Here is a 17,892-nt window from a genome sequence, read left to right on the forward strand (position 1 = left end):
CAAAAGAACATGGTGAAGATGGAGTTGGCAGGTAGACATCAAAGAAGACTAAAGGCATCTCCATACTAGAGAGAAAAGAGGGGGAAAGAGTAACATGGAGTTGCCTTCATTTGTACTAGAGTACAAGATCAGATAGGGTCGCGGGTGGCGCTGTGGTCTAAACCACAGAGCCTAGGGCTTGCCGATCGGAAGCGAGATGAGCGCCGCAATCCCAGAGTCGTCAGCGACTGGACCTAACGGTCAGGGGTCCTTTAACCTTTACCTAGTTAACTAGTTCCATTAACACAGGAATATGGCAGGTGGCGCTGTGGGTTAAACCACAGAGCCCAAGACTTGCAGATCAGAAGGTCGGCGGTTCGAATCCCTGCGATGGGGTGAGCTCCCATTCCTCGGTCCCTGCTCCTGCCAACCTAGCAGTTCGAAAGCACGTCAAAGTGCAAGTAGATAAATAGGTACTGCTCTGGCGGGAAGGTAAACAGCATTTCCGTGCACTGCTGTGGTTTGCCAGAAGCGGCTTAGTCATGCTGGCCACATGACCTGGAAGCTGTCTGTGGATAAACACCGGCTCCCTCAGCCTATAGAGTGAGATGAGCGCACAACCCCAGACTTGTCTGCAACTAGACCTAATGGTCAGGGGTACCTTTACCTTTACAAGATCAGATGGGCCAAGGGTGGTGAACCATTCTTGGAAATGCAATAGGCTTGTTGTTGTGGGGAAATTGCCTGTTCAGAGTTGACCCAAGCCCACTTTGCTTGTTTCTCTCTAGAGGGAGAGCAGGGTCACACCTTGTAGCCCTGATCCTGCCATTATATGTCTAGCTGCCATGGTGGTCCATGCATTGGACGGGGCGGACTTTGGTAATCTTTATGCGCAATGAGCAGGATTGTAATTGTGAGAGGAGAATGACTGGAGAGGGCTACTGTCGAAAGCAGGGTTTAAATCACTGCCTATCCTGCTACTAGGAACATATTTGCTGGGGTTACATTTATGAGGAGAATCTCTTGTTAACCTGTCAACAGCACAGTGCAAGCCATCAAACTTTGCTGCCACCATGTAAAATGAGCTGAAAGAACTGGGTATACCCTGCCAAAAAAAAGGCAAAACATTCACAAGGAAATGCAGCCCTAACTGTGGCACTCCATTTCAGCCAGACCCCTTTCCAGACCTGAGAATTCAGACTCTCAGCCTGATGTTGGCACCAATTCACCATTACATCAAGTTAGATGAAGTTCCACATGGAGTATATCATTATTTTTGCTCCTCTTCTGACTTTAGAATATGCCTTCATTTTTACTTACCACATGGGGATAAATATCTACATGTGTAGCTAATTTGAAATTATTATTTTTAACTAAAGACATTTTAAAGAGGATGACATTCCGTGTGACATTCGGGGTGACAGGCTTCTGGGTTAGAGTTGTTCTTGAACATGCTAGGGAATTTTTGGAAGTCAGCTATGAATTTCATTTGCAGGACCAGCTATCGGCTCTTTCTTTCTGCCATGTTCCACAAACAGTTCAAATGCATATCGCAGTTCAAATGGGCACACTCTGCATTGACTCCAACTATCCCAACCGACCAGAGACAACTTTAAGTTCTTATGCTGGGAAGCCTTTTCAAAGTTTCATGCATATGATTATGGCCAGTGGTCCTACTTTACAGAGGGCAGCCCTCTCTTTGAAGCACTACCTAGTTCAAATCTGGTTTAAAGTTTAAATCAGGGCAGTTTAATCTGGCTTGCTTATTTAACGTATATGCAGAATTCATCATGCGAAAGGCTGGGCTGGATGAATCCCAAACCAGAATTAAGATTGCCGGAAGAAATATCAACAACCTCAGATATGCAGATGACACAACCTTGATGGTAGAAAGTGAGGAAGAATTAAAGAACCTCTTAATGAGGGTGAAAGAGGAGAGCGCAAAATATGATCTGAAGCTCAACATCAAAAAAACGAAGATCATGGCCACTGGTCCCATCACCTCCTGGTAAATAGAAGGGGAAGAAATGGAGGCAGTGAGAGATTTTACTTTCTTGGGCTCCATGATCACTGCAGATGGTGACAGCAGTCGTGAAATTAAAAGACACCTGCTTCTTGGGAGAAAGGCAATGACAAACCTAGACAGCATCCTAAAAAGCAGAGACATCACCTTGCCGACAAAGGTCCATATAGTTTAAGCTATGGTTTTCCCAGTAGGGAAGTATGGAAGTGAGAGCTGGACCACAAAGAAGGCTGATCGCAGAAGAATGGATGCTTTTGAATTCTGGTGCTGGGGGAGACTCTTGAGTGTCCCATGGACTGCAAGAAGATCAAACCTCTCCATTCTGAAGGAAATCAGCCCTGAGTGTTCACTGGAAGAACAGAACCTGAAGCTGAGGCTCCAATACTTTGGCCACCTCATGAGAAGAGAAGACTCCCTGGAAAAGACCCTGATGTTGGGAAAGATTGAAGGCACAAGGAGAAGGGGCGACAGAGGACGAGATGGTTGGATAGTGTTCTTAAAGCTACGAACATGAGTTTGACCAAACTGCGGGAGGAAGTGGACGACAGGAGTGCCTGGCGTGCTCTGGTCCTTGGGGTCATGAGGAGTCGGACACGACTAAACGACTAAACAACAACAACAAAGAGTCGTGCTAAAATCAACTGGTTACAATAATTGTGGTAGAATCATCCTTTCACAAGCAAAGAGCTGCACTCGCCACAGGGTTGTGTACACCTTCTCATCTCATCTTATCACCGCGATGCATAGAGGCCAAACAGAAAGTGGCAAACAAAATTGTGGACAATGAATTAACATACATCTAAACCAGTGCTTTTTTCTGGGGGTATTCCAGGGTGTACAGTACCAGCATCTTTTTTCTAGAACAAAAGCACTGATTTAAAAGTGTGGCACATCCTGTGACAACTTCATGCTGAGTACCGGCACCGTTTTAAATGGAAGAAATGCACTGATCTGCACTGTGGAAAAACAAAATCCACACTAAATAGTCTCCTTGAGGAAGAAAAGCCATACTGGTTCTCAAGTCATAACCCACCCTTATTATCCATCAACAGAGTTGCCACATGGCATGCTAGTCTCTGACCTAATTTAGCAGAGGGTTGTCTCGTGAGACTGCTTTTTAGTGGCTCTGAGGAGGAGGCAGGAGAGAGAGGGACCGGGGCTGAAATTCTGCCATATGCCATAACATATGTACAGTCAGCTTACACTGAACTGAATTTATGTCAACATGTGGCCTTCCCATTTAAGCATATCATGACAAATCCCAACCTCAGTTACACCCTCTGCAACCACATTGCCTTAGAAACGCAAACCACTGGGAAAGATTTGGGCTATAATAGCCCGTAGACGCTGCCAAACGATAAAAGTATTTTAAATATAAATTCAAATATTCTTCACAAACCCCCAGTCTCTCCCTCTCTCCCTTCCCCCATGCTGTTTCTCTCGTACACAAGCACAACATGTCAAACCAAGTACATTTTCAACCGGCTTGTGTATGACTCTTTAAACATGACCCAGACTGAATCACTTTGGGATTTGGAAACAAAGCCATGGGGCCGCTTATGAGATAGAGTTTGGGCTCTGAAAATAACTATTTGCTCACCAGCCTGTTTTGAGTGTAAGCAGAGGAAGACAGAAAGTAAGTAAGTGTAAGCAGTAAGGACAAAGTAGGATACATGGAAGATTATGGTGAGTGGAGGGGTAAAAAGGCCACACGGTTTTGTTCCTGGACCCTTAGTCCACTGCTGGGCACAAAATGATTCCTCAAGAAGCCACCTCAGATCAGCGACAGCCTCACTGTTAGACGACAGAGGGCACTTCAGGCAGCAGTTGCTAAGGGACAGAGAGTAGTGGCAAAGTGTTGGAAGACAGGACTGTGTGTGTTACATCACCTGCCCTGTCCTGCTAGCCTGCTGCACTCAGGTGAGCTGGAGAACACTGCCCCGTTGCCAGTGTTGAAATCAGGTTCAACAGGAGCTCAATCTTTTTATTTGCCTTGGGTAGGAACATATTTTGGTCTGGCCTTCCCTCTGAACCTGTTGAAGGGCAGGATGTAAACAATGTTATAGCTCTCACTGAGACCATTTACCAGCCATGGATAAGCCATAATGGAAAGATGCAGGAACACAACGAAGACGAGAAACAAAAACCCTACACCCACTTTCTATCTATAGCTTGCTAAAATTGCAGAAAACAAACACCATCATCTTTGTGAGAAATGGGTCTGGAGAATAGTGTAGCTTTATGAATGTGAAGACTCCACACCCTGACAAATCTGAGGGAGAAGAAGACAAGCTGCCTCTACATATGTTACAGCATATGGCAGAAATTCAGAACCACTCAGTCTAAGTTATTCTTTGTCCTCAGAGTCAACAAATGTCTGTGTTAAATTAGGTCAGGGTCTGGGCGAATCTCTGTTTGCTCCAGCACCAATTAACTGGAGGTAAAAAATGATAAACCATGGATGACTAAATTGGGTATTTCAGCAACAGAAATGATTTAAAGTAGATTTATGGGGGTATATTTAACTGTGACCAAAATTTCTATGCAAGTTTTAAGAGTTTGGCCTCAATTCCCATGATGTTGAGGGAAGCTCCTTTGTTCTTTTAAAGGGGTGTTACATTCAATAACTTGATCTGCAAATATTTAATATTCATTAGACTAAATAGCTACAGCTTTTAAGATTTTGTTGAGTGCTTTGGTTGCTCCTAGACTATTTTGCATAGGAACTTTATCATCATTAGAAGTACCAAGTACCAACCTTTTCATTTAGTTTGTGTATTTTGTAATGATTACATATATTCCAATGGTGATCTGAATATATATCATCATTATGATTGCTGTGGCACATTTTAAAAGTATTTAATATACCTTGTTCTATCTCAGAATAACAATATTTTTATGATATTCAACCTCACTAACCTAGATAGCACCTTTGCACCACCAGCTGCCTCTATTTCCTCTCAAACTTATCTAAGGTTGCTCAATGGTCCTTAATAAGAAGAAGAATGCTCATACTGCCAAAGTTAGAAACTTCCTGGCAAACATTACAGATGCCCTTTTCACATGTCTATGGGACATCCCAACATTTTCTATTTTAGGCCAACATTGAGACCTACAGATTTTCTCAATGGATTTTTTTTTCCAAAAAAAATCCATTTAACTGGACCATCTGAACAACTGCAGTTGGCCCCTAGTACATGCAAAGAAATAAAAAATACTAAGGACAATAAAATACACAAGTAAAGTGACCAACGAAGGCATTAACTAAGTGACTTTACATGACTATGAATACTCATTTCTTTTTTAAAAAATAGGTGGGGATTGGCAAAGATACTTGGATTGTGAGAGTAATGCACAGGTCACAGCCAAATTTAAAAAGCTCATTTTACATTATGTAGAGCTGCAAAAAACTAAAATTACTTTACCAAATACTTAAAATACTTAGTTAAGTATGTTTCCTAGGAAATGAATCTGGTCTGGTTGAAGCAGCAGTAGGTATAGTACGAAGAATCCTTCAGAGTGGAAAAAAAATATTTACAGAGAGTGAGGAGCAAAGCTGCCTTTCAAGCCCCTCATTTCCTCCCACCTCCCCTGTTTTATAGATGGATTTTCTGCAGATGCTGGTCCTTTGTGCTACTTTAGAGGCACACTGGAGGCTATTCAAAATTTTATGTTCGCAGACAAAAAAAAATCAGTTTTCTAAGACCTGGGGTTACAATAAATATTATCTTTCCAAACTCTACACCACAAAAGCAAGCTGCAAACATCAGCTGCTTCACAGAAGCAGTGATTTAAGGGTTTGTACTACAGTGTTCACTTCTCATAAGCCCCTTTCACATGTTAATCCTGTGATGGCAATCCATAGGTTTACAGGGAAGTGGATTGACTTTCAGTAGATCACAATGAGGGAGCTGCTCTGCTATGTGTTAAACCTGGACCCATAATTAAGTCATCTATGAATGATATAGCAAGACCTTTGGCCTTGACCCTGAGGTCACATGGATCCTTCCTGTGGCCAAAAAATGAATGAGTGTGGCCTTCTGCGGGAGAAAAGCTTATGCACCCAGGCCTCAATGTGCATATGCTTCCACAGGAGCTAGAACCCTGTGTGCGTAAAGGTGGACTCACCAAGACTTTTCCTTCCAGATGTCCATGTTCAATGTGTGGACATTGGTGGAAGGAAGCTGCACAACATCAGGGCCAACTCTGCCATTCCACTGCCATTCCACTTACGAAGTTTGTAAGTATAGTGAATTATAATTGCTGAGTTTCAAAACTAGTAAAAGTAGATTTGTACCAGGAAGAGAATCCATGTCATCTGAAGATAACACACAGGAAGAGAGGGGAAAGTCCCAGTGCAGTATGCACAGTGGAGCAGTTCATGAGCCCATGGGTTCAGAGAGCTCTCTGGAAAGATAGCCATGGACTTTGATTTTATATGCCATGTGTGCTGAAGTTTGTCTTTCTCTAGGCGAAAGCACATGATTGTACATCAAAGTGCTAGAACTGTCACAAACTGCATGTCATAGAGCAACCATAGGGAATCTCTTCCTCTGTCTGATGGAAGCAGCAGAAAATATCTTCTCTGATTTTGTTTTTGACAGGATGGCTTCTCTGACAGTAGTTCCAGTATAAGAAAGGCTTGATCAGATTGCACATAATTGATTTAATGTCATATTTTCCCAATGTACTGCAAAAAATATATTGTATATAAGAAAACACTAGGCCTCTTTAAAAACAGATGGGTCAAAATAATTGAATTCATTATTTCTTATTTTAAAAAGATGAACCAGAAATAATGCCATTTATTACTGTTAACTTAGGCCTAAGTTTCTTTCAGATCACATGCAACCATAATGCGCACGTGCGCATGCATGCATGCACACACACACACACACACACACACACACTTGCCTTTATGAATTTTGTATTATCGTAATATTGAGCGAGGGAACCTCTATGGTGCACTGAATATACACTTTATAGAGTCTAAAGCATTTCATGGCAACGACTCTTCTTCAGACACACTGATTAATAAAAAATTTCTCAAGTTATAAGTCTTTGAGGCAGTATTGAAGACTTATTTGTTCCATCACTGCTGTGAATTCAAAATAATAGGCTCAACACCATACCTCTTCAGTATATCTTTGAGGTTTCCTTTCTCAAAGTTCTGGGTTGGTGCCTTGTCTCTTTTCCTTCCTCTTACATGATTTGATCTCCAGAGGCTCCGGTTAGGTAAAGGTGCATTAGAAAACCTACAGTAAACATAGTAAATAAAGACCAATCACCTAGGGAGGTATATTTGACTAAATAATGGTGTGAATGCATGAAGGCCACCACAGAAACCATGGTGGATACAAGATTCCACCTATGGTGGCAGCAAAGGGGGGCTCTGGGTCTATCAGCTGTGGCAGCCTCGAAGCAGAGCCACAAAAATGATGGTCAAACCACCCCATCTGCTGTCCTGATGGCTTCTTCTTCTTCTTCTTCTTTGGGCGATCACTCATAGCCGAGTAAGATAGTCTTCCATAAACACAGTTTTAACAACGAGTCCCTAAGTGACTGTGGAGTTGTGGTGCTCCACTGCTCGGCTCCCAGCTGACGTTTAGAATTGCTCTTTTAGGTTGCAATCCTATATACATTTACTAGGAAGTAAGTTCCACTGACTTCAACAGCCTTATACTTACAGCATTATAGTGTCATACCTATGCATGTCTTTTCAGATTCTATTTAATCTGTTCAGAGCAGAGCTGGCCCAGCCATTAGGCAGAGTGAGGCCACTGCCTCAGGCGGCAGAAGTTCCCAAGACGAGACCCCACAGATCTCTGTCAGTGGTGAAGGAGCAGTGTCAGCATCAGTGCCGATTTCAGGCAAAATTGTGTTCATTTGGGGTTAGATCTTGCCTGAAATTGACACCATCTTTCCCAGCAGCTGATGAGACAGGGCACATGGTGGTGGCAGTGGCAGGGTGTGGTTGTGGCAGGAGTGGCGGCAGCAGCAGGGCAGAGAGGCATTTCCTGTTTCATCTCCTGTGGTGAAAAGGGACGTGTCACCCCTGATTCAGAGTCTGTTGAATCCCACACCTGCTTACCTGCGAGTATGTCCAACTAAACTCAGTGGTGCTTACTTCTAACTGGATGTACACAGGGCTGTGCTATGAGGGTCCTAGATTTTGCTCATATTGTTACTTCTGAAAAGTCATCACTATTGCCCAAAACACCTTTATTTTTGTGCTTCTATTTACTTTTCTGCCTTACTTTAGTGTCCACTGCAACTACTTATAACTCTTGTAAAAAAAAAAAAATGCTGTTCCCCAAAGCTGTAAAGATAATCCTTTTTGTAAGGCTCTGGTGCAATTGACTTGCAGGGAGGGGGCGCAGGATCAAGCAGTTCATTTAAAAAAACATTGTCTATATCTTATTTAACAAAAGTTTAATCGCGGATTTTTAGAAAAAAACGGGAAGGAAAGAATAGATTTGTTTGCCTTGAGAAGTTTTGGTTTCCCTGATTTAACAGACAGAGATTCTATGGCTGGGGGGCTACTTTGTTCCTCTGAAAGTGTCTACTGAGGAACCTTGGAACATAAATACATTCAATAAGCCAATAATTCTGCCTGCATTTGCTGCTGCTCTTGAGGGTATCTCCATGCTGGCAAACAGAAGGGTAATGGGAATTAGAAGAAGGGGGGGGGGGGAGTAATAAAAATATAAATCACAAAAGGAAGGAAATCCATTTGGTCCTTGGCAGAGGATACACCGCTCAGCTAATCCATGCTGAGTGCAATCCAATACTCCTTTATATAATCCTGTGCTCGTGGAAGAAAATTAAAGTTTAATGCAATAACAGCTGACCCAAATCACTTTTGTTGCCCAGAAGCAGATTAAAGAATAGTTAAAAATCATACAAATCTAATTTCTTCAATTTTAAAAAACTTCACTCTGTAGCATCCTGATTCTTTAATCCATACCATCAGGTTTTGATTATTATTAAGCATATATTACCCATGCAAGACAGAGGAGGAGGGGGAGGGAGAGGAGAGAGGGAGCAACAGCCAAGATATGATTTCTACACAAATGGTACACCCTGAAGCTCTTTGGAAATCTGCTCCTTTTATCATAGGTGTATATACAGGACTCATCTTCTACCCCATCTGTGCCTGTGATATTTCCTTTTAAAAATTGTTTAATTTACTGAAATAGTATACAGTCTTTGGAAGCTACCCTTGCGAATCATAGATCACTGATAAATAGGATATGAATAACCTATGTATGGATGATATCTAATTAAGTCAGGGTTGGAGAACCTCCACCCCAGGGCTCAATGTGGCCCTCCAGGTTTCTCTATCTGGCCCTCATAACTCTCCCCAGCAGTAGTGTAGCAGGGCGAGGGGAGCTGTGGCCACAGGCTCAGAATTCTGAGGGGCACAACCTGGCACCTCACAACAGGCTCTGTTGCTGAGACCACGTGGCTGCCACCTTCTGGAGCCATGGAGCACCTGGGCGAACCTCTGGGGCTGCGGTGGCACCTCCTTCTCCTTACAGCTGGTGAACAGATGCCTGCCCAGTGTGTAACTCCTGCCAGCCAGAGCCTGGATTTTCCCGACCCATGTCAGTCCTTTCTGGGGCCTCCCTTCTGGCATGTGTCCTTAGCTGAGGTATGGAGCCACCCACTCACGTTCATTGACCCACCAGCACTCATCCTTGAGGTGCACATCCAATGAGAGAAAGCTGCGCTTGGCACCTCGACCTGCTCTCCACTGCCCTCCTACTAGACCTGCTGCAGCTGTGACTCTGGCATTGCTGGGATGCTGCCAAGCCTACCAAAGAGTGCTCCTGATGGGAGACTGAGCTGAGAGGGCAAACGTGGTGACCTCCATGAGGAGTAGGCACTGCAGGGGCTCAGGGAGCGAAGTCTGTCTGTTGTCTCCCATACAACACCTGCAATAAGGTTAGGGGGCACAATCCTTGTCTTGCCCTGGGAGCTGGCAATGCAGCTACGCCACTGCTCCCCAGGCTACACTCCTCACTGCCCCCCAAGTGTTTTTGCTTGACTAGAATGCTTGACTTGAACTCTGATTATGCCTCTGGTTTCCTTGGATGGAAGACAGAGAGGGTGAGCGTGTGTTTATAGAAATGAGGCTACCACATAGGTAAACTTTATGTTTGTTGCTTTTGCCTCAGGCCATGCCCACCTTGTGGATCTTGAAAGATTGCCCAGGAACCTGATTTTCAAGGGGAGTGCAACCCCACCCCAAGCAGGCTAAATCCCAACACCCTGAACTGCCTCCCAACTGACAATGAGGCCCATCTGTCTTGTCTGGGTTAAGTTTCCATTTTTTCATCCTCCTCCAGTCCATTTTCAATGCCAGACATTGATTCAGAACATCAGCAGTTGGTGATGGAAAGGAGTAATAAGAGTTGAGTGTTATCCACATACTGATGACGCTAAGCTCCAAAGGCTTGGAGAGCCTCCTGCAGTGCGCAGGCCACAGGATTGGCCTTTGCTATATGAAAAGAAGATCATTGTGTACCAGAGGAGATCTATGCAAATAGCATCAACCCAGCTCTCCCCATTTCAGGCTGCAGCTCAGCGCAACTTGACATCAGCTGAGCTATTTACTCATTGGCAAGTCTGAAAGTACAGCCTATAAATCAAGCTGCATTAGATTACTCACAACACCCCATGGAAAATCTAAGTGAAACTGCATGTGTAAATGTAGGGAGTGGGAAAAGCTTCTGTCTCTTGCCACTCCCACCCAACAATGGTCATAGAGCAACCACATCCTTTATTAGCCTTTAAGAACAGTTATTGTTTCAATCTGTTCCAATGACTCTGAATCAGCCAGCAGTGGCAGCAATGCTCAGTGTACAAATCTCCTGAGTGTCACTGGATCCCAAAGCCAGTTCCTGGTGCATTTGGCCACTTGTGCTGCCGGCTTCCTGGGCAGGCTGGAAAATATATTAAACACAGTTGTAGAGAGTCCCAGTTCCCTGCTCTCTCCCTGTCTAATCCCTTTGCAGGCTTCCAAGCTTAAACTGCAAATGTCATCACCACGAACGCAGTAGTTGAATCCAACAGGTGGGGTAATAAAACATGACATTTCCAGCCAGTTTAATTGTACAGGGTGTGATGGGATAGCTTTTCAGTACAAACAGGGGTTTAGTTTATGTCTGTGACAAGGCCACAGACCTACTCCTCTACCATGTAGCCACATGATCTAGGGTGTTAAGTTCCCACCTGCAATATACTTTATGACCTTTCAGGTGATGAAACTTCTGACCTATAGCATTCTCATCTTTGCTGGTTCAGCTGTTGGGTGGTGACAACTCGCTAGACTCTGTGCTGGGGCTAACTGTGATTTACTGCACATTAGAATTAAAGCATTAGCATGAGTATTCCTGTCCACCCAACCCTAAAGGGCTTTGGCCGCCGTACAACTGACTCTCTAGAGGAAATTACAACAAGCCAGGATTTGCTGTGAGCCTATTGCCGCCTAGTGCCAAAACAGTTCATAAATTTAACTGCAGTGCATATCTACCATGTGTTGTGTTCTCTCTCCCCCACCTCCCGCTGCCCCCCTCCCGCAGCCCTCTTTCAGATATTATGACAGTTTCACAGCCTCTCTGAAGGCTGCCTTTAACAAACAAAATGTTCTGGTTTCAAAAATAAATATACGGCGTCTGTACAGAGCTGCTTTTTAAACACTGATATTAAATATGAAACAGCTATTAATCTGGAAAAGCAAAGATGATGTGCAGAAACTCCATGATCAGCAACACAATAGTTCTAAGCAGCCAAGGAAATTGATTCCTTCATCGTATGAACCTCTGATGGAATAGTATCTGCAGGAGGGGCTCTCCTTCAAAGCACAGTAACTGGTTATAAAAAGAGGTTCGACAATCTCTAGGTATCCAGGCACCCATTTGTAGAGGACTTTGTATATCGGCTGGTAGCTGATTGGGAGCCAGTACCAATTGGTTTAAACTTAACTTATCTCATTAAGCTCCCCTAATATATCTTTGATGAGGGGAGCCATTCCAGAGCATCTTCTTTGCCTGACTCAAGGCTTTTCATTCAAGAATAGGATACAAGGGTGCCAGCATGAAAAAAAAAATATTGGGTGGAGGTAAACAATTTGCAAAGCAATCACAAGACGTGGTATGTGCACACCATTTGACTGGCAAGCCCATCAACTTTAGGGGTGGCCCCCTCAAATATCTTTTGGGGGGGGCAAAGAGACCTCATCCCTAGGAATTGGCTCCTATGATAGGGAGCCAATTTCTATCAAGCCCACTTCAGTTTTCAAACATTCTGAAGCTTCTTGAGCAGGGAAGGGTTTCTGTCCAATCAGATAATTCTACTTAACCTAAGCAATCTTTTTCTCTATCCTTTCTTTTTTTAAAAAAAAGGGGGTGCTGAAAGTATCATTTTCAGTATTCTGCTTTCATAACAATACAGCAGTTGGTGGAAAGGCTGCTTTGTGGAACAATTCTATGCATGTATCTTCATAATACTATAATATTAAGCCTTTTTGGTTTAAGCAAAAGCCTAACATGTACAAAAGAATGTGATTATTCACCCACCACTATTGTCCTTAGAATCTATTAGAAGGTTGAAATTTATGCCATTTTTAAAGAAAGGCTGATGGTTGGACACTGCGGTCTACAGGACTGTGACAGCACCTGCTGTTCAGAAGTATTCAGGCGCACTGTAAAATTGCTTTGCTTCTCTGAAGTGCCTCTTGTCTAATAATTCTATGCCAGAGCTTAGAAAAATCTTAATAGACTAGGGACACTGGAATGTGGGTTGGAGGGCATGTCCATTGTTTTCTGGTACAGCACGTTTTAGTTACAGTGTGTCTGGTTGACAACTGCAAGCATCATTCAAAGCCCATTGGTCACAATTTGGAGTAGACCAAGGTCACATTCACACCATGCATTCAAAGCACTTGAGATACCACTTTGAGCTGTCATAGTTCCCCCCATGGAATTTGAGGAGCTGTAGCTTGATAAGTGCGGTGAGAGTTGTTATTCATCTGACAGAGCTACAGTTCCCAGAGTTCTTTGGGAAGGAAGATTTGATAAACTACAGCTCCCAGAATTCTTTGAGGGTAGCCGTGTGTGGGTAAAGAGGTATGCTAGAGTTTGTAATGTACGGTGTGAAGGTGGCCCAAGTGAATCTTTAAGAAAGAATTCTCTAAATTCTCCGAAAGAGCAAGCACCAAGCTGTACTGGTGGTTGTCTCAACCCTTCACTACTACTTTGACCCTCCTCCTCTCTCCCAAATGAAATTTACAAGGAGATGGAGGCTGGAGCTCAGTGGCAGGGAAGGCTGGGCACAGCATGTTTTCATTCAAAGTGTTCTCAGCAACCATCCTAAGAAACTCACACCTCCACTTAGGAAAAAATATAGATCCCAGCATACTTTCTCCTGGATCTTTCCAAACCCCTCAATTGACCTCAGTTCCAGAGGTCAGTACCACCCATCTCTCAAATTTCCACACAAAATCCAATGTTAGGCATTGATATCAACATCTAGCAGGCTTATTTAGCTTAGACACTTAAAAGAATCAAATCAATGCTTAAAAATCACAAAAATTATTAACCCAATTACTGGGGGAAAGCCTGTTCCTTCTTATTAGCTAGCTGTCCTTTTCTGATCTATAGATAGGGATATTCCCTCAATTAAAGGTAAAGGTAAAGGGACCCCTGACCATTAGGTCCACTCTGGAGTTGCGGCGCTCGTCTTGCTTTATTGGCCAAGGGAGCCGGCGTACAGCTTCCAGGTCATGCGGCCAGCATGACTAAGCCGCTTCTGGTGAACCAGAGCAGTGCACGGAAACGCCATTTACCTTCTCGTCGGAGTGGTATCTATTTATCTACTTGCACTTTGACGTGCTTTCGAACTGCTAGGTTGGCAGAAGCAGGGACCGAGCAATGGGAGCTCATCCCATCGCGGGGATTCTGATCAGCAAGTCCTAGGCTCTGTGGTTTAACCCACAGTGCCACCCGCATCCATTCCCTCAATTACTCATCTTTAAATAAATCCCTATGCTTAGTACAGTTATCCGTCTTTACTAATCAAAGTCAGCAAACAATGAGCAAAGAGGATACAGAATTGCCACCCGGAAAATCTCAGAAGCTGCAAAAAGCCCTTTTTTTCTTTAAAAAAATATCAAAAGGGTCTCAGGCATGTAAAACAATAATGACAAACATTACATGCCACTTTCTACCCTCTCTAAATTGAGTTGCACTCTAGGGTTTTCCTTCCCTTAAAAGGAAAAAACAAATTGCTTAAAATATTTAATATTGGTGGCAAGTTTCATCTTGATGTTAACAACTTATCTGGCTGGGCCACTATTGCCAAGTATTTTGCTTCCTGATCCCACTAAAAAAAATCAATGGAAATGTTGCCATTGGCTGCAAAAAGAACTGGTTAGGCCCCCAAAGTCTGCTACAATAGTAAGTGTTCTTGCGGACTGGCCTCTGTGTGTCCAATCGCAATTGTTATGAATGGCCCTTTCAAAGCTTGATTGATGGGTCAGGACATGCCTGCCTTGTTACTACACAAATGAGGAACAAGGTTGATGGAATTCTAAAGAAAGCAATCCCTTATTGAAAGCCTGCTAACAGGGCAGCTATTTACTACAGCTCAGTCAAGCAGCCCCTATTCACAGGAGCAAAGCCAGGAAGACAAAAGAAATTACACGTTCATGGCTCTCAGGCAAAAGCCATCGCCAAGCCATCTCGGGGGCAGGATGAAGCCATTAAACAATGAGACATACCAGAGCAATTATGGTAATCACTTAGCCTGTTTGAAGGCAGGAGAGAACAGAAGATCTGTGCCATCACATCACTTACCTACTAGCAACCTTCTGTTGTTTTTACCATTCTCTCTCCCTGCCCCCCCCCCCTGAAATTCTGGGTTTTGTGAGATTTTTGAGTTACATTGCCGGGTTTAGTCACACAACGGTACGCAAATTTGCTAGCAATCAGAAAAGGTAACCACTTAGGATATGATTGCTGCTCTAAAATCCCACAACACTCATGATGGAAGGCATTCCTCTGTATGCTCTGGCCACACACAAAGATGAGCTGCACCAGGCCTGCCCCCACCCCATTCCGCTTCCCCCACAGCTGCAGTAACATGGTAGCACACTTGGCTCACGGCGTGGCCAGATCCTGCAAACAAACAACTCCCCACACAGTGTGAGCTGCCATGTGGGTCATTTTTTAAGCAGCAACTCCCAACTGTTTTGACCCTGAATTCTGGCAGCAGAATGATATGGCTTGATTGCATCTTTGGGCCTATATTGTTTTAGGAAATGCAGTCCAAACACTGGAGCTGCGTGTTATTCTACTTTCAAAAGACCCTGCTGTTTCTGATTTCATTATGGAAACTCCCCGTCCAACTAGAGTTTTTCAGACTGTTTTCCTTATGGCATGCCAGGAAAGAACAGCTGTAAGTCAATACATACAATGCTTCATCAAAATTTAAGCAATCCAGGACCATAAATTTTTAAACTGGCTTGATTAACTTTGCAGTGAGAGAAAAATTCCTGAAAGAGCTCAAAGGCAGCTCCCAACAAACATCCATCAACAGAAGCATCTTATTGCCACTGACCTGGGAGAACATTAGCTTTGAAATACCCCCAAATGGTATAGGTTCTCAATTTGGGCTATTCTGGGCCACCCATGTTCACCTTTTCTGCATCTAACACCATGTGACATGAGAAAACACAAGCCACAGCTGCAAAGGATAAATCAGAAACACACGCAGAGAGCAAGGCTGATTCTTCCTTTGCAGATTGAATTCAGTGGGGGGGGGGGTTGAATTTTGCGCCTTTTTGGTCACACTGCACAGGGACAGAAAAGGGGACCGGATTCAAAAAGCACAAAACTCAAGCCACAGATGCAAAGGAAGAACTGGAGGCACTCTCTAAGGATGCTCCCAATGCTTCCTCAGCAGCCATGGTTTGAACGTGTAACACCTGCTATCGTATGTTGCCAGGTGATCGACAGGTGAGCCCATGAAGGGTTGCCCACCTTGGGATCCAGCCCTTCAAACCAAGGTGGTTGCCCACCTCTGGTATAGAATAATTTTGAAGGTAAACATTTCCTACATTGTTCAAAGTGTATATATATATATATATATATATATATATGTTTTGGTGTCTTCGGGTGTCTTCCCGTGTAAGAGTTGGGGTGTCTAGGCGACGTTTCGACGAGGTCTCACTCGTCATCTTCAGGCTGGTGCTTTCGGCTTCTTGTTACTAGAACAGAGCAGGATCTCAGTGTTTGAGTTCCTATAAATACTGTTGAGGGGGTGTGGTGTATAGCCTCCAACGTTCTGGGCAGAGAGGAAGTTCCTAGGTTAATGTGCCTTTTCTTCTTTTGTTCATTAATTACTTGAGGGATATCTTGAGTGATTACTTGAGTGATATTCTGAGTACCACTTAGGAGGGTCATTAGGTGTGGATTAGTTGCTAAAGCTTTCGTGTCTTGACCTCTTGACCTTGTAAAGAGTTTTTCTGAGAAGATGGCTGTACTGCACTTAGTTGTGCTCTGGCTTGGCTTCGTGTATAGGGGCGAGCTGTGGTTTTGTGCCCTGTGCCAGCCAGATCTGTGTAGGGATTGCAGGGGGGTGCAGCATCCGGAGGTGCCACTATGGTTTGGCTACTGGATGGTGTCTGTAATTTATCTGTGGAGAGGGTCTGGGTTTGGGTCTGGTGTGGTTGATTGGAGATGGCGTTCTGTGTGCCTCTGGTTCTGGTGTCGGTTTTTGTGGGGAGGGCTAATTTCCAGATGTCTGGCAGGCGGGACGTGTCGTCACGCTTGTTCATGTTGTGAGGGTGTTTCTCTATCTCGATGGCTTCCATGATTATTCTCTTGTGGTGATGTTCCATGTTAAAGAGCAATTTGGAATCTGCAAAATTAATTTCGTGTCCTGTTTCTTTCATGTGTTGGTAAAGAGAGGAAGTTTTTTCTTCTTTTTTGACGGCATTCTTGTGTTCTGCGATACGTGCATTTATTCGTCTGTTTGTTTGTCCAATGTACGTGGCTGGGCAGACTTTGCAGGGTATTTCATAGACCCCTTGGTTTTCTAACTGGATTTTATCTTTTGGGTTTCTGAGGATATTGGCTATTTTTTGGTTGGTGCAAAAGGCTGTTTTGATATTGTGTTTATGGAGGATTTTGCTAATTTTATCTGTAGTGCCCTTGATATAAGGAAGGAGGGCCATGCCATTGTTTTCTTCTGTGTCTTGGTTTTTGGGGGGTGTTTCTTTTTGGATTAGCTTCGTAACCCTGTTTTGCTGGTATCCGTTGGCGATTAACACATTTGAGAGATTCTGTAACTCAGTTGTCAAGTGGTCTTTGTCAGCCAGGCGTTTGGTTCTGGAGATGAGAGTCTTGGCTACGGAGTTTATTTGTGCAGGGTGGTGGTGTGATTGTGCATGTAAGTAGCGGTTGGTGTGTGTTTTTTTCCGGTAGATAGTGTGTCCTAGGGAGCCATCAGGTTTTTTGTAGATTAGGACGTCAAGGAAGGGAAGTTAGTTGTTGGCTTCTATTTCCATAGTGAATTGTATTTTGGGGTGTAGGCTGTTGAGATGTGTGAGGAAGCTATCTAGTTTTTCCTTCCCGTGTGGCCAAATTACAAAGGTGTCGTCAACATATCTGAGCCAAAGTTTGGGTTTGGGTTCTGACTTGTCTAAAGCATTGGTTTCAAAGTGTTCCATGTACAGATTTGCGATGACCGGTGAGAGGGGTGATCCCATAGGTGCTCCTTCTATCTGTTTGTATCTTTGTCCATTGTGGATGAAGTACGTGTTGGTTAGGCAGTGGTTGGTCAGGTCCAGGATGTATTCGGGGGGATTGTATTTGTTTTGAATG

At 43.8% G+C, this 17,892-nt stretch overlaps 1 long non-coding RNA gene across 1 annotated transcript in view; it reads right to left on the minus strand.

The window, feature by feature from the left end:
- The window catches only part of LOC308597904, a 31,778-nt gene extending 24,528 nt beyond the window's left edge, over window positions 1-7,250 (minus strand). The window contains exon 1 of the long non-coding RNA XR_014013272.1: window positions 7,135-7,250. This is a non-coding gene — a long non-coding RNA (uncharacterized lncRNA). The remainder of the gene's footprint in view (window positions 1-7,134) is intronic.
- Between the last annotated feature and the right edge of the window lie 10,642 nt (window positions 7,251-17,892).

Source organism: Podarcis bocagei (assembly GCF_964188305.1).
Source record: "Podarcis bocagei genome assembly, chromosome: 11".
NCBI lineage: Eukaryota > Metazoa > Chordata > Lepidosauria > Squamata > Lacertidae > Podarcis > Podarcis bocagei.